The sequence below is a fragment of the Herpailurus yagouaroundi genome, unplaced genomic scaffold (genome assembly GCF_014898765.1).
Source record: "Herpailurus yagouaroundi ecotype Mexico unplaced genomic scaffold, PumYag 197, whole genome shotgun sequence".
In the NCBI taxonomy this organism is placed as follows: domain Eukaryota; kingdom Metazoa; phylum Chordata; class Mammalia; order Carnivora; family Felidae; genus Herpailurus; species Herpailurus yagouaroundi.
In genome coordinates this window covers 15,955,694-15,971,714 of record NW_024412428.1, presented here as the reverse complement: position 1 = coordinate 15,971,714, position 16,021 = coordinate 15,955,694, and the positions used below count along the sequence as shown (strand labels likewise).

Below are 16,021 nucleotides of genomic sequence, written 5' to 3'. Positions count from 1 at the left end.
AACAAGTTAGAGCAATAATACTTTTATTGTTGTTGTTGTTGTTGTTGTTTTGCTGAAAAGTAAGTGTGACCCTTTTAAAGATCCATACTTTAGGGAACTGTTTGCTTTAGCCAGTGTCCAATCTAAATGCTCAAATGGAATGTTTACATAAGAGCCAGTAACATTGCTGTGCAGTTATAGACGTATGAGCACTGATGGGAATCAGGAAGGAAGGGTTTTGAAGCCAGTGAGAAGTTGTTGTAGCATATTAACAACCTCTGTATAGAGAGAGAGAGAGGGAGATGGAGAGAGAAGTGTGTATGGCTGAGTTCGAAGTCTTAATCAAATATGGACAAAGGGCAGGGAAAGAAGTTGGCACATGTAATCATTGTAATTTTCTCAGAGAGAACCTGAATTTATAAGGTGCCCCAGAAATCATTTTTTCTATAAACCAATTTAAACAATTTTCTGCAGTTTTCTTCATGGATGTTATTAAGGTTGGAGTTTGGATTAGACTGTTCTTTGGGAATGGAAATTTTAAACTTTAGTACTCTTGAAGAATAAGAATAGTGTGTTGGCTCCACCTGATGTTGCAGGACCAGAAGAGGCTAGCAGGGTGCAGTCCAAGGGCCTGGGGCCAAGGGGCCAGAGCCTGATGGAGCGGTGAGTGAGAGGCAGTCACAGGCATTTATGTTTAGACTCCATACTGGTGGGAGAACATACACTACCCCGCCCCTCTCTGATTAATCAGGTAAAATCGGAAGAAAGCAATGAGTATAATTAATCTTGTCGACCTCACACTTTGACTCTGAAGACCACTCAGCCTAAAGTCATCCTCTTTTTATCCACACACACAAGAGCTTTCATAGGTTAGGTACACTGACTTGAGATGTTAATAGAGATGCGGGGAAGAATATTTCAGTTGTATAGATGTCATTGCAGTAGCTTAGGGAATTATTCATTATATGTGTTCTAAATGCCCAGTCTACATGTTTGCAAATGGATATCTGAGCTCCTTTGGTATCAATACAGGTTTGGTGCAGCACCAGTAGATCTCTAGGAACAATGACAAAACCCCTCCCCCCAGTTTTATTTTATTTTTTCTTTTGTCTTTAATTAAGCACAATAAATACGTTGTTCTATACAGTAATGTCGTGAGGCTATCCTTTGATTTATTTTAAAATCGAAGTTAACATATGGAGACCACACTGTGTAAAACATTCCTACGGTACAGAGATGAAGGTGTAGGAAAAAGCACACTCGTTAACTCTGAGTTTCCATATTCTTAATGGTTTGATATCAAGCAGTGTATGATTGAGTCCTCTGGTACCTTCCCAGAATCCTTCCATATTTTCTATTTAGAAGGACTTTTGTGCAGATAAATTTCCATCAGTTATAACTGAACTCATCGAACTCAATAAAGGCATGAGTCTTTCTACAAAACTTCCCTTCCGTATTTCCACTGTTTACGTTTGCTCTTTCTCTGGTTTTATCTTATTCTTACTTTACCCTTGTTTCAATGACATTTCTGATTCTTCCCAATTTTACTTAGAAGTACATTCAATTTGATTTCAAGAAAAAAAAATGTTTCTATTTCTCAATAATTAAACAGTGGCATCTGTCAGAGTTAAGGACACCAAGAAGAACTTTACACATAGGGACATAGGGACTGATGGAAAGATTCATTCTTTGGGCATTTGAATTGACATTAGGTTGGCTCTTCTGACTTGTTATCAGATGTTCATTATAAAATATAAAATGCAAAACCTTGACAGCAAATTTTAAGCTATGGGTTTCAGAATTTTGGATGTATTTAGTAGTATCCAGACTACTTTCTTTACTGTTATCCAGAGTCCCAGCTAAAATACCATAATCTTCCAAACTAGTACAAAACATACCCTTCAAAGGAACAAAACCTCAGGGTCAGATACTACCAAGAGAAAAGTCCCTTTCCAACCAGTCAGTGAACCTTGTTTCTGCTGGTGGTGTTCTATACACAGGGATCCTTATTAAATGGAAAAAGTGGCACCTGAGTGGCTCAGTCAGTTAAGCGACAGACTGTTCATCTCAGCTCAGGTCTGGATCTCAGGGTTGTGAATTCAAGCCCCACATTGGGACTGTGTTGGCTGTGAAGTCAGTCAATCAATCAGTCAATCAACCAATAAATAACTTCAACTCAAGAATTCTCCACTAGGTTTTACTGAAAGGAGACAAAGTGTATATAAAACACGGTAGCAGCTGTAAAGGAATGTTTAATTCATTGTATAAGTAGATGTGTAATTTGCCATTGATGGAAATAGGTGGCTTATAGCATGTTTGCATTGCTAGAGTTTATAATATTGAGTTATACAGACCCCAAGACAATTATTTTCTGCCTATGGGACAAGTGCTAATCAGTATTCATTAGCTCATATAATAAAAATTGTATAAAATGTTTTCAGTAGCAGCTATGCTAGAAATCTGAATTCTTTCACACATGAGTATTCTCTAAGGGAGTTGGATAAGAAGATCAGTATATGACTTCCAGGTCTGAAACTCTGTGATCTATTTATGATATATTTAAAATAATCTATGCCATATAAAAATAAAATATCAACAGTTAGAGATTATCAAGGCATTTTTGACAATTAAGAATTATATATAGGTGAACGTGGGTGGCTCAGTTGGTTGAATGTCCACCTCTGGATTTTGGCTTAGGTTATGATTCCAGGGTTGTGGGCTCGAGCCCCTGTCAGGTTCCATGCTAAGCATGGAACCTGCTTAAGATTCTTTCTTTCCCTCTGCCTCTCTCCCCAGTTCATTCTCTCTCTCTCTCTCTTTATCTCTCTCTCTCTCTCTCTCTCTCTCCAAAATAAAGTTAAAAATAAAATTAAAATTTTTTATCCCCACATTGGGCTCTGTGCTGACAGCTAGGAGCCTGGACCCTGATTCTGATTCTGTGTCTCCCTCTCTCTGCCCTTCTCCTGCTCATCCACTCTCTCTCTCTCAGAAATAAACATTAAAATAAATAAATAAAAATAAAATAAAAATTAAATTAAATTTAATTTAAAAAAGAATTTTATATAATTAATTTTTCACTTACAGTTTGTTGACACAGGTCTTAGTTGTTAAGGCATGCCCTTACAGATATATCTTAATTATCTTTTGTGTCTTTATGTGTGAAGTCATTTGAACACATTAACTCCCAAACTTGTTTCCTCACCTCTTGAAAATGGATATCATTTCTCCCGGGATTGTTAGGAGAATTCATATATGTGAAAGCATTTTGAAAGAACAAAACATTATGTATATATTAGAATTATGTCTGCATTTGTTATTCACTTTGCCTATTATAGTTCTTTTCAAATCACCAAATATTACGTCATGTGCTTTTTAAAGTCCTCAGGCATTTCATTGTTATTATAGATGCACAAAATGAAATTTGAAGAAATCTAAAAATGAGTTGTAACCTATAAGTAAAGCATAAAAGTATTTTAGTTGAAAATATTTCTTAATACAGGTGATGACCTTTTCTAAATCAACTATATATATATGCATATATATACATATGTATGCATATATGTATATGAACAGATATTCATTTTTCACAGTTATTTTCTTTTTTTTTTTTTTTTTCACAGTTATTTTCAATTTGTATTAGAAAGCTAAACAATGCAGGAGTAAAGTGTAGAGGTGTGGAGCCAGACTACCTGGGCTCATACCCTGGTTCTAACCACTTACTAGTTATGCAACCTGAGGGAACTACTTAATCTCTCTGTGCTTCTATAAAGTACAATAACAATATTTCTTCCTCTTAGAGTTGTGAGAATGAAATGGCACGGTGGGTATTAATCACAAGGCAGATGGCTAGAACATACCAAGTACCCAATGAATGTCTAGAACATACCAAGTACCCAATGAATGTCAGCTTTTTTTTTTTTTTTTCTTTACTGTAGTTCTTCTCTGGAAGCTTCTAATCAGTTCCCTGCTCCAGTACAGCCCTTACGTCCTAGTACCTAAAGGATTTCTTAAATATCCAGACCATCAAGAATCTTACTATCTGTATTTTACCTTCCAGACAATTCTGTATCTGCTCTGATTTTGTGGTTCTAGATCACAGTTCTCAATTAGCTGGAAGATCTTGAAGTCCATTGTTAACAAGATGTCTATCTTGGTGGCCTTGGTAATGCCTTCCTGCACACATCTCAGATCATCCTCCCAGTGCTCCCACAACACTGACCTTCAGTCTGAACCCAGAAGGAACAAGCCAAGCTCCTTCCAGCCTTGGAGCCGGGCTTTACTTCCTCCATCTACAGCTGCTGTTGTTCCCTTTCATCTTCCCAAGGCACACTCCTCACGTCATTCAGAGCCCAGTAAACTTCCCCCAGCACAGTAATGGGACTAAAGTAGTCACACAGATGCTAAGTATCATGTCACCCGTTTTATTGGTCTGCACTTCCTGATGAGCATCATGGTTATCTTGTTAAATTGGTTCTATCTCCCCATCATGAGATACATGTTCCAGAAAGGCAGTGGCCAGATCTGACTGACTTACACCAGTATTCTCAGCACTTTGTATAGTCTCACCTACTAACTGTGGAGTACACAGGTACGGAATGAAAAAAATGAATTGTCAATAAAATGGCAGAGCTTTTTTTTATGTACAGAATTTCTTTCCCACATTTTTCTATTTGTCAAAATCACACTTAGCCCTTTTCCATGAAGCTCTTGTAAGCCTCACAAGGAAAAATATTAATCTCTCCCTCTTATGTGCTCCTATAATATGCACCTTAGATGCATACTATAATAATGTGCTCCTGAGATGCAAAGGCCTTTGTGAGATATGACTTTGTAAAGAGGAACTACTTATATGTTTGGCCCATGTTGGGCTCTACAAATTGATGATCATTTTCTGAGAGGGTCCACCTAATACAGCAAGAAGGAGATTCTTTTGTTTGGATTTTTTTAAACGATGAGTTGAGAATTACCATTCATATTTTGGAAAAAGAATTGCATGAGCTTATATATGTAATAAGCATATTTGTATATTTAAAACTATAAAAATATAAAATATGTACTTTTTTTAAACATTGAATTACTTTTACCAAAAAAATTGGGGAAGTCTTTAATACATGTAACAAATACAATATTTCTTCTGAAGTTTAGATTTGCTTTTGACAATTTACTTATCATCATTTGTTTATCCACCTTAGTGTTCCACACAGTTCTGCTTTAGAATAGTCTCTTCTTTGTCTAGAGATTTTCTGATGCAAATTGTAAGAATACTTCATCTCCACCTGCTCTTGGCTATAGCTCAAGTGCACAGTATTGATTCATTTGCTTGACAAAACAAAGCTGTCCCTGCTGTTAAGGAGAATGTATTAAGGTATGTTGGGAGAAAAAGATAGAAAATCAAGGAATACAATGGAAGTTTTAAATGTCTAGAGAATCTATTTGCTAAGAGAAGTATGAGAGTCCAGCAGCAGGGAATGGAAATGAAAAATCTTCCTGAACCTGCCATTACTAGGAGTATGGAGGGTCTGGAAATTCTTGCAAGAATAGGGGATGCTTGAAATTCAGGTGGTGAAAACCAAGTTGATGAAGTTGAGTTGGGGATAACCAAGTTGAACAATTATATTCCTGTAGCCACTGTTATTGAACAGAGGTGCGTAATGTTGGAGCTCCCAGTACATTTTCTACAAAATACTTAACTTCTATGTTTCCCAGATTCTTGGTCTCTTTACTTTATCTGTTTGCTGTGTGAATATTGTGACCATTATTTTCCTCTGACATTTTTTGAGAAGATTTTAGTGGTTTCTGACCTTTGGCAGGATGAGAATGATTTCCAAAGAATCCACCCTGAAAACAGAACCCCAGTGTGTGAAAATTGTTGACACTGCTTTCTATATTACACACTTAAAGGTCTCTTTAGGCTGTAACAGGTTACAGGTTTAATAAGTACTCCATGACTACTGCATGGCACCTCACAGCCACTTCTTTTTATGTGTGTCCTTAGAACAGCACTGACTCGTATACAGATACTTCTTTTAAGGAAGGACTACATCATATCTTCTTAAACTTCACTAGTGCATTGCCAAATATATATTAAAGTCTCAGTAATACTCTTTGAATGCATAAATGTTTTATTTTACCAATGCCAATTTAATGATGTTTACTTTATGACAAATATTAATTGGTTTCCATACATCAGGATACTCAATAATATTGACATGTCATGTTTAAGTTAGGGGATGTTTCTTCACCATTATTAACACAAGCAAGGGTTCTTCCCTTTGCTTTAAGGGATCTAGCATGAACTTTACATCTTTTGTCTCACACAATAATTTGTTAATGCTCGATCTCCTTTGAATTGTGGAAATTAAAAAAAAAAAGGAGTGATGGGGAAGAATGGAAATAACCTAAATAACATTGGAAAATGATGTTTTGTCTAGCTATTACAAGGCTCAGACACAAAGAATCATGCAAAAACTCTGTGCTCTGGTTGGTAATATTTTTCTCACAGGGGTATGGTCTAGTATACTGACACTATTTTATGTGTGGACTGAGGTTCAATGAATAAGTTAATATTTTGTAGAAATATTGAGCCAGGTTTCTTTTTTTAATATTTATTGTTTATTTTGAGAGAGAAAACATGTGAGATCATGACCTGGGAAGGGAGAAAAAGAGGGGGGAGAAAGATCCCAAGCAGGCCCCATGCTGTCAGCACAGAGCCCTTCGCAGGGCTCAATCCCACGAACTGTGAGATCATGACCTGAGTCAATATCAAGAGTGTGACGCTTAACAGACTGAGCCACCCAGGCGCCCTGAGAGGCAGGTTTCTTATTGTCAGAAAAAGAAGTTAAAATAAGTAAAGGGAAAGACCAGAATGAACCTCACTGATACCCTAGGAACGGCATTCACACCTAGCATCCAGAGAGTAATGTTTAAACACCACGCTCCAGTAAAAGGATCTGGGGCACTTTTGAAAAATGGTATATCCAGGATTGGGACAAGAAAAATACAAATGAGCCTGGAGCATTGTGTCATGTCAGAAAGTAAGGAAGTGTTCAACAAATGAATAAGTTAAAACAGTAAAGGCATGTCAAGAGAACACAGGTGCCTGACAGAGCTTCCCATGGTCAAAGCTAAAACAGTTTGAGCAACAAGAGAAATAGTATTATAACTCAAAATAGTATTATAACCCAAAAATAAAATAAATATCCACAAATCCATGACAATATAAATAAATAATTGAATGAATGAATAAAAAAGGGTAGAAAGGATAAACTTTCCTTAAAGTAGAATTCCAAGTAGTAAATATGGAAGGAATGAGAGAAATAGAAAATCACCATTAGAGTGCCATACTCATAATTGCCACAGGCAGAATCTGCAGATGGATGCTGAAATAAATCAGTAGGCAAGACTTCAAGGGGGAAAGGATATTTTCATTACCTCAAAGTATCTCCCCAAGATATTATTAATTGTCATAGTGGTTTTAACATATGTCCAAAAACTCTTTAATAATCCTCCCGGCAGGTGAAGCTTAATTCCCTTCACCTTGAACATGAGTCGGACTATTGATTCACTTCTATCAAATAGAAGGGTGTAGAAAGTTGGCAGCCATGATCTCATGGAGTGATCAAGGTTAACATTGTCAGTAATAAGTCATGTTCATATTGTGCAGTGACACCATGAGATGGCCACATCACTTCTGTGGCATCTTTTCCCCATGTTCTGTAATATCAGTTTAATCGTGAGGAAAAGCAGACAAACTCAAATTGAGGGACATTCTACAAAACACCTGACCAGTAATCTTCAAAAGTGTCAAGGTCATGAAAGTCGAGGAAAAATGGAGAGACTGATACAGATGGGATTAGGGAGACATGGTGACTAAGTGCAGTGTACGAGATGGATCCCAGAAGAAAGTAAGATATGAGAGGGGGAAAAAAGGTAAAGTCATAATCAAGTCTGTCAACAAGTTAACAGTATTTTGCCAACATCAATTTCTTATTTTTGGTAGAAGATCATGCTCAAGTAAGACATTAACATTGGAGGAACTCTCTGTACCGTCTTTGCAATTCCTGTAAATCTAAAATTATTTCAAAATTAAAAAGAAAATAGTGGGAGTGTTTTAAATCCAGTTCTTAGCATAGATTAGGCATTCAATAGCTTTTTAAATGAATTAATTAATGTACTTTATAATAAAAAATTACATTGCCATAGAATTATCTTCTTTGATTTATATGTCATTCCAGAACTCCATCTAGCCAAATTACTCCCTCTAAGTATACGTGGGGTTTTTATGATTCCATCCTTGCACTGTTTCCATCTTCCAAAAATGAACTTTTTTGTCCCGTACCTGACACATTTTTTATCCTTCAAAATGTAGTCCAAATATTACCTTTCTGGGGTGCCTCACTGGCTCAGTCATTTAAGTGTCCGTCTCTTGATTTCGCTTCAGGTCATTATCTACCTCTCTCTCTTCCCCTCCCCTGCCCTCTCTCTCTCTCTCCCTCTCTCTCTCTCTCTCAAACTAAATAAATAAACTTAAAAAAATCACAAATATTGCCTTTATGTGATGCTTTCCAAGTATCTGTAAGTCTTTCTAAATATATTTTTGCACTCATCATATTATACCTGATAATTTATGTAGCTTTCTCATCATCTAAAAATATGAGCTTCCTAAAAGGAAGAACCATATTTTCATATGTACATGTGTATTTTTTAATTTTAATTTTGGTTTAGTGACCACACAGTGTTATATTAGTTTCAGGTGTACAATATAGTGATTCAATAATTCCATACATTACTCAGTCCTCTTCATGGTAAGTGCACTCTTAATTCTCTTCATCTGTTTCACCCATCCCCCCACCTACCTTCTGGTAACCATCAGTTTGTTCTCTATAGTTTCTCTCTACCTTTGTTTATTTGTTTTGCTTCTTAAATTACACATTTGAGTGAAATCATATGGTATTTGTCTTTCTCATATTTTACTTAACATTATACTCTGTAGCTCCATTGATATTGTTACAAATGGCAAGATTTCGTTCTTTTATTATTGAGTAATATGAGTAATATTCCAGGGTGTGTGTGTGTCTGTGTGTTACTATTCTTTATCCGTTTGTCTATCAATGGACATTCGGGCTGCTTTTATAATTTGGCTGTTGTAAATAACGCTATAATAAACACCGGGGTGCATATGTCTTGTTGAATTAGTGTTTTCATATTCTTTGGGTAAATAGCCAGTAGTGGAATTATTGGATCATATGGTAATTCTATTTTTAACTTTTTCAGGGACCTCCATACTGTTTTTAACAGTGACTGCACCACTTTGCATTCCCACCAACAGTGCACAAGTATTTCTTTTTCTTCACATCCTTGTCAACACTTGTTTTTTGTGATTTTGATTTTGGCCATTCTGGGAGATGTGAGGTGATAACTGTGGTTATTTGCATTTCCCTGATGATCAATGATGTTGAGCATTTTTCATATGTCTGTTGGCCATATGGATGTCTTCTTTGGAAACATATCTGTTCATGTCTTCTGCCCATTAAAAAAATTATTTTTAATGTTTATTTACTTTTGAGAGGTAGGCAGGAAGGGGCAGAGAGAGAGGGAGACACAGAATATAAAGCAGCCTCCAGGCTCTGAGCTGTCAGCACAGAGCCTGAGACACAGGGCTTGAACTCACAAAGAGTGCAAGATCATTACCTGAGCCAAAGTCAGATGCTTAACCAACTGAGCCACCCAAGGACCCCTTCTGCCCATTTTTTTTTTAATTTTTTTTTCAACGTTTATTTATTTTTGGGATAGAGAGAGACAGAGCATGAACGGGGGAGGGGCAGAGAGAGAGGGAGACACAGAATCGGAAACAGGCTCCAGGCTCTGAGCCATCAGCCCAGAGCCTGATGCAGGGCTCGAACTCACGGACCGCGAGATCGTGACCTGGCTGAAGTTGGATGTTTAACCGACTGCGTCACCCAGGCGCCCCCCCTCTGCCCATTTTTAATTGGATTATTTATGGCATTTTTTTGGTGTTGAGTTGAATAAGTTCTTTATATATTTTGGATACTAGCCTCTTATCAGATATGTTATTTGCAAATATCTTCTTCCATTCAGTCATGTCTTTATGTTTTTTAATTCTCAGTTTAGTGCCCAAAGATAGTAGAGGTTCAATAAAGTTTCCATGGATGAATAAATGAGAGAATAAATAACTAATTGTTCTAAGTATCTGACTTTATTATTGTATTCAATAATGGGATATTGGAATAAAAGATTCATGTCTTCTTTTTCTTAACTTACCAGAGGCCATAATTAAGCCATACTTTAATTTTATAAATGTAAGTGAATGTCTTACAAATCCAGTGTAAAGGATCTGCACAACTATGGTTCCCAGTTGTCGTTCAACTAGAGTGGAATGAAGGATGATGTAGTGGAATATCTATCTACTATGATCTTTTCATTTATTCTGGCTATTTTGTGAACAATTTTATACTATCTTTCAAAGTAGCTTACATAGATCTTCTGCTAAAGGGAGAACACCCAATTTTTAAAATATTGCCATTATGGAGGTATCTTCCTTATCTAGTAAAAACAGTTTTAGAAAAAATTTTGTTATATTCCATAGTAACAATAAATATGTTTACATTTGGAGCATATTCCCTCCTTACAGCACAGATAAGATTTGGACTGACTTTAAGCTTAGACAAATGTTCTTCCAAATATTTCCTGTCAAAAGAAAGATGGTGAAATGCTTGATCAGTTGCAGTGTGTGAAATCAATTGCTTACTATTGTATATATGATTTATTAGTAGATTACTCTTCATAAATTTGAAATATTGAAAATTTTATTTTCTTTAAAAGATTTGACTGATTTTTAGCTTAAAAAATCAAGCCTTTATATAGAAGAGAAATACTCTTCTTGTGGGACTATTGATTCAAAATATAGATTTATGAAATTCATATTAATTTATGCCACAAAGTTTAAAGTATCAAATATTGTATCATAACTTTCTCATTTACACTGGTTCATAATATGAAAATTACTCTTATTTGGTGTTCTGTTCCGTTTTTATTAAAAATTAAATAATTGGTAAAAATTAATTTGTTTACAAATGTATATATTTTATCTTAACAGCTCTTAAACCCATCTACCTAGCTAAGTATGTTGCATCTTGGAGAATACCTCAAGTAAAAGTAATTCATTCATATCCTCATTAATTTTATGAGACACAGTTATTCTTTCCCAACCTTATAAAACTGAAGCTGACAGGTAAATATTAAATGCATGGGATGATGGTAGATTATTAGAAATTGGTTCTCTCGTAAACTCTGAACCTAGCTAATCAATATCTCTCTACTAGTCTGAGAACTAATTTTATAAAATAAATATTTCTTGCATTAAAAAATAAGACTATAGACAGATCATTGTATTTTTATTATGTATCTCATGGACTAAATGTGCCATTTACCTTTGTCTTAATTTAGGAAAATTTAAGCTCAATTTAAACAAAAAAAAAAGGACAATTTTTTTTTCATGAGCTCACATCTAGCAATTTTCCAGGTGAAAATTCAGTGAAACTAAATATAATCACCATCAATACCTGTGTATCAGACGCTTTTTTACATCGTACTATACATTTGTATACTAACAACCCTGCATGGGTGTCATTCTCTGCCTCGACTGATAAAGAGACTAAGTCTCTGGGAGAAGTGGCCAATCTGAGATTAAGTGACATAAGGTTTCAGCGGCAGAGAGCTGTAACTGTAATGTGTCAAACATCTGGCTCAAAGTAAGAAAAGCAAATATTTATAGATATTCCAATTTCTGATACTATGTAGGCAAAAATATTTGATTGATGGAAATATTTTTTCACTTCTCATCTAAATGTTCCACCAGTGCATACAGAGAGCCTACAAAGTTTTTAATATCATGACACTTTTGAATTCTAATTTGGAGTGGGAAATGGAAAATTCACATCTAAAATATTTACCCCCCATCTTCACTTTCATGGTAAGTTTAATAAATCAGCAACTGATTACAAAACTAACTGTTTCACCAGAAGGGGTGTGGGATCATATCTATCAGAATCAGAGTAGATCTCAATTTTCCTCAAATTTCTGCTTCCCCAAGAAGCAGAAAAAATTAGCAGAGATTTAAGAGCTGTTTGTTTTTCTTTTCTTTTTTTCTTTTGTTTGTTTTTTTTTTTTTTTACTTTTGTTTTTCTAATGTTTTATTTATTTTTGAGAGACAGAGAGAGACAGAGTATGGGTTGGGGAGGGGCAGAGAGAGAAGGAGATAGAGAGTCAGAAGCAGGCTCCAGGCTCTGAGCTGTCAGCATACAGCCTGATGCGGGGCTTGAACTCACGAACCTGAGATCATGACTGAGCTGAAGTCAGATGCTTAACTGACTGAGCCACCCAGGTGCCCCAAGAGCTGTTTGTAATGGAGCCAGAGTGGAATGGGGGATTTGATGAAATAGTTGATAGCTTGTTCTCATTTCTTAATCAATACTTGTGATTAGTTTATGCCAACCTTTGGAATAACAGGAGAACTGACTTAAAGAAAACTTGTTTTATTTAGTGAAAGCTAAATGAAGACTTGATAGAAAATACGCTGTGCCATTTATATAAATAATCCTATCATATCTGTTAAACATCCAAAGCATAGAGCTAATTGAATTTAAAAGAAATTGTTAACATGCCTGCTAATAAAAGCACCTTTAAGGGGTGCCTGGGTGACTCAGTCAGTTAAGCAGTCAGGTCATGATCTCACAGTTCATGGGATCAAGCCTTGTGTCCGGCTGTGTGCCTGCTTGGGATTCTCTCTCTCCCTCTCTCTCTGCCCCTCCCCCACCAAAATAAATAAACGTTAAAAAAGAAAGCAGGTTTAAGTGTAGTCTTAAGTATTCCAATATACTAAATAAATAAACTTCTAGGATGAGTATTTAGAAATCATAATACAGCTTTATATCATTAAAATGATCATAATGTCATAGGATTAATAACTGCATAGAATAACAAAATTCTCCGTACAGCAAATCTATCACAAATTTGGACAATAACCAAATAACCTGGAAAAACTGCTTTGCCAAATAAATTTAATCTTTTAAGTTGCTATGGTAATTACTATACTTGTTGGAGGTATTTAAGAGATGCTAAATTCCTTGTGCATAATGAACCTTTATGAAGAGTATTCTAAGCAATGTAGTTTAAAAAAAACCTAATTTGCCTTTGATTTGCATAACTGATGTTTGAGTTCAGTGTAGAAATAAACTCAGTTAATTCTAAGGACATGAAAAGATTGAGTAAAAGATTTAAAAGTTCAAGACAAAAGGAAGAGATTGCATTTTACAATATTTACACCTTCTACTTTTCTGTTAACTGTAGAGTGCTTTTAGAATGTTAAATACTCAATCTGAACTACTCTCCATATAGTGAAGGAAGTAAGAGTTAGCATGCCGCACAATCCTACTGAGCTTTAACCTTCTGGGCTCAATTTAACATTGAGAGTGAAACCCTCAGTTATTTACCATTGCTACATCTCACACGAATGTAGCAGTGCTATTAACACTGATTCCGTCTTTGGCCCTCCATCTTGTTCTCCACACTGGTGCACAGAGGGCCTCACTTTAGATAACAACCTTGTGACCTCACCATCACGCTCCTCACTCCATAAAAGCTGGGGATTAAGGTCTGGACTTGGGGGAGACTAGGGGTGGGGGAATACCTACACACGCAGGGCCCTGGATCTTCCGCTCACCCATTGCCCCTGTAGGTAAGTTATCCTGAATAAAACTCTGTGTAAAAGGTATGAGGTAGTTTGCTTTGATTTTCTATATTAAAGTACCTTCTCAGGGTGGAGGATACATTTTTGACCCTCCTGCACCTTCTAACAATGAGCAAAGGACTAAATAATGCTACCTTTTCTTGGTTGCATCCATGGTGAACTGAACCAGGTTAACTGAGAGGCAGAGACGAGAAAGTGGGAAGGAAGAGATTAGGGATCTATGAATCTATGAACCTGGAAATATTCCTTAGCAGGTGAAGAGCCAATGGAGGTGTGACAAATAGGATTTCATTACCTTGACTACAGATCAATATCACAGCTAAGACTCAATTTGCAAAGAAGCGTAAGGTCTGAGAGACTGGCTAGCATTTAAGGAAGGTCCAGTAGTGTTGGTAAGGACTCAAAAGAACTTTCTGAAAGTAATAGTAATGAAGAAACTGAGGTTCAGAATTACGAGATCCACTTACTACACGGGTAATGCAATCAGTAGAGAATTGAGGCGCATGATAAAAACCCAGTTGGTGAGAAACTGAATGGACATTCAGTAACAGAGTAAAGGCAAAACGTGTAACACAGGATAAGGAAAAATGAGTATAGGATCAGGAACACATGTATCAAGCCCTTGTGATTTTATCATGTTATTTGGTCCCAATATCCATCCCAAGGGGCACTAGTAATGTTTACCGCAGGGGGTTTTCCCAAGAATTAATTAAGTTCATATATGTAAAAGGATGGTGCTTGGTACATACTGTGTTCAGTAAGTGCTGTTGTTTCTGTTGCGTTACTTGTTTTGTTGTTTCAAGGGACTGGGGTTTCCAGTAAAATCTTAATCTGTGGAGATCTAAACAACAAGGCAAGAACAAAGGCCCTAGGGACATGAAGGGACCAGCTTCATTCAGAAGCAGCCCTAGTAGAACTCTGGCTCCTACCTGCCTACACCAAAAGTTGATTGGGAATGTGAGATAGAAGAATGAGAGCCAAGTCTGGCTCTGATTTCCCATTGAAACCATTAGTATTTTCATTGCTCATCCCTTTGATGCATCTTCTGGATGCAATACTTACTGGCGGTGTGAACTGGCAGAAGTTTTTAAACTTTTCTGAGCCACAGAAACTTAATTATCTTTTTCTGTGACTTTCTATCATTCTTTCACATGCCCAAATTTATACAATCACTAACAGGAACAGTGTTTGGTAGGAAACAATAAGGGTCACTAAATGATTTAGAACAAAATTGGGATAACAAATTCTAAAAGACATAACAGGAAAGCCATTGTGTAAAAGTATGGCCACTTATTCTAGGAGTGGAGACTAGTACAGAACGAGGACCTTTTTTTCATCTCCATTCCTTTAAACGCTTTGCCTCCTCTTCCCAGAATTCTTTGCTTCTATATAGTCACTAGGGAAATAGCTACTCAAATATTTAGGTAAAAGTCCATCTCCTCTCGCAACCATTTTTACACCCTCCATGGCACGCCTACAGCTAATGGCTTTCTCTTGTAAATCCCAAGGAAACAGTATATAAATCTATAATGTATGGATTAACATATGATATTTACTATCAGTTATGGACAACGCTCCTTCTCCACCTAACAGCATTCTCCCTGAGGTCTGGGATTTCTTGCTGTTATTTTCAATGCTCTATTGAGACATAACTTACATACCACAAAAAATTCACCCATCGGGGACTGTGTTTTATTTCACTTTATATCCTCAGCCTGCAAAATAGTCTTGATCTGCTACAGAAGAAGCCGTAATAAATCTTTGAGTACTTGAACCAACACATGAAGGAGTAAAGATTTCCAGCTGTCATCAGGCAGATGTGACACTGATGCACCCTAGTGAACTAATTTGTCTTTAGGATTGAAACAATTGATCAGATTGTCCTCTGTCACTCCCACCCACTTCATGTATTTTCCTTTAAAGACTGTGCACTCAGATAGAGAGGACACTGCTTCACCGAAGGTGATCCTTTGCCTGAAACTGCAGTGGACTAATAAAAATAAATTAGCTTCAGGATTTACAACTTGGAACCTTGATAATAGCCTCACCATGCTATCTCCAGTAACTGGAAATGGGGGGAAAAAGCCTATCCTTTCCTTTTTATAGGAAAAGGACAGGTTGTTTTAGGAATATAGAAAACAATGGATTTGGAAACATTTGTGGATTCAGCCTCTAAACACACAAAAATTATATATATATATATATACACACCCACCCAGATATATAAATATACCACCATATATATAAAAATATATGTAAGTATATATTTATATA

The 16,021-nt window shown here is 36.2% G+C and overlaps 1 protein-coding gene across 5 annotated transcripts in view; it reads left to right on the top strand.

Moving 5' to 3' along the window:
• TRPC4 (transient receptor potential cation channel subfamily C member 4) overlaps positions 1–16,021 on the top strand; it is a 201,140-nt gene that overhangs the window by 31,714 nt on the left and 153,405 nt on the right. The window contains exons 1-2 of one of the 5 annotated variants that reach the window (XM_040448273.1): positions 11,512–11,750; positions 11,858–11,971. The exons of 3 other annotated variants lie outside the window; for them this stretch is intronic. The gene's annotated coding sequence lies outside the window, so the exon portion shown is untranslated. Of the gene's footprint in view, positions 1–11,511; positions 11,751–11,857; positions 11,972–16,021 lie in introns of those variants that run through there. One more of the 5 variants, XM_040448274.1, reaches the window with a different exon arrangement.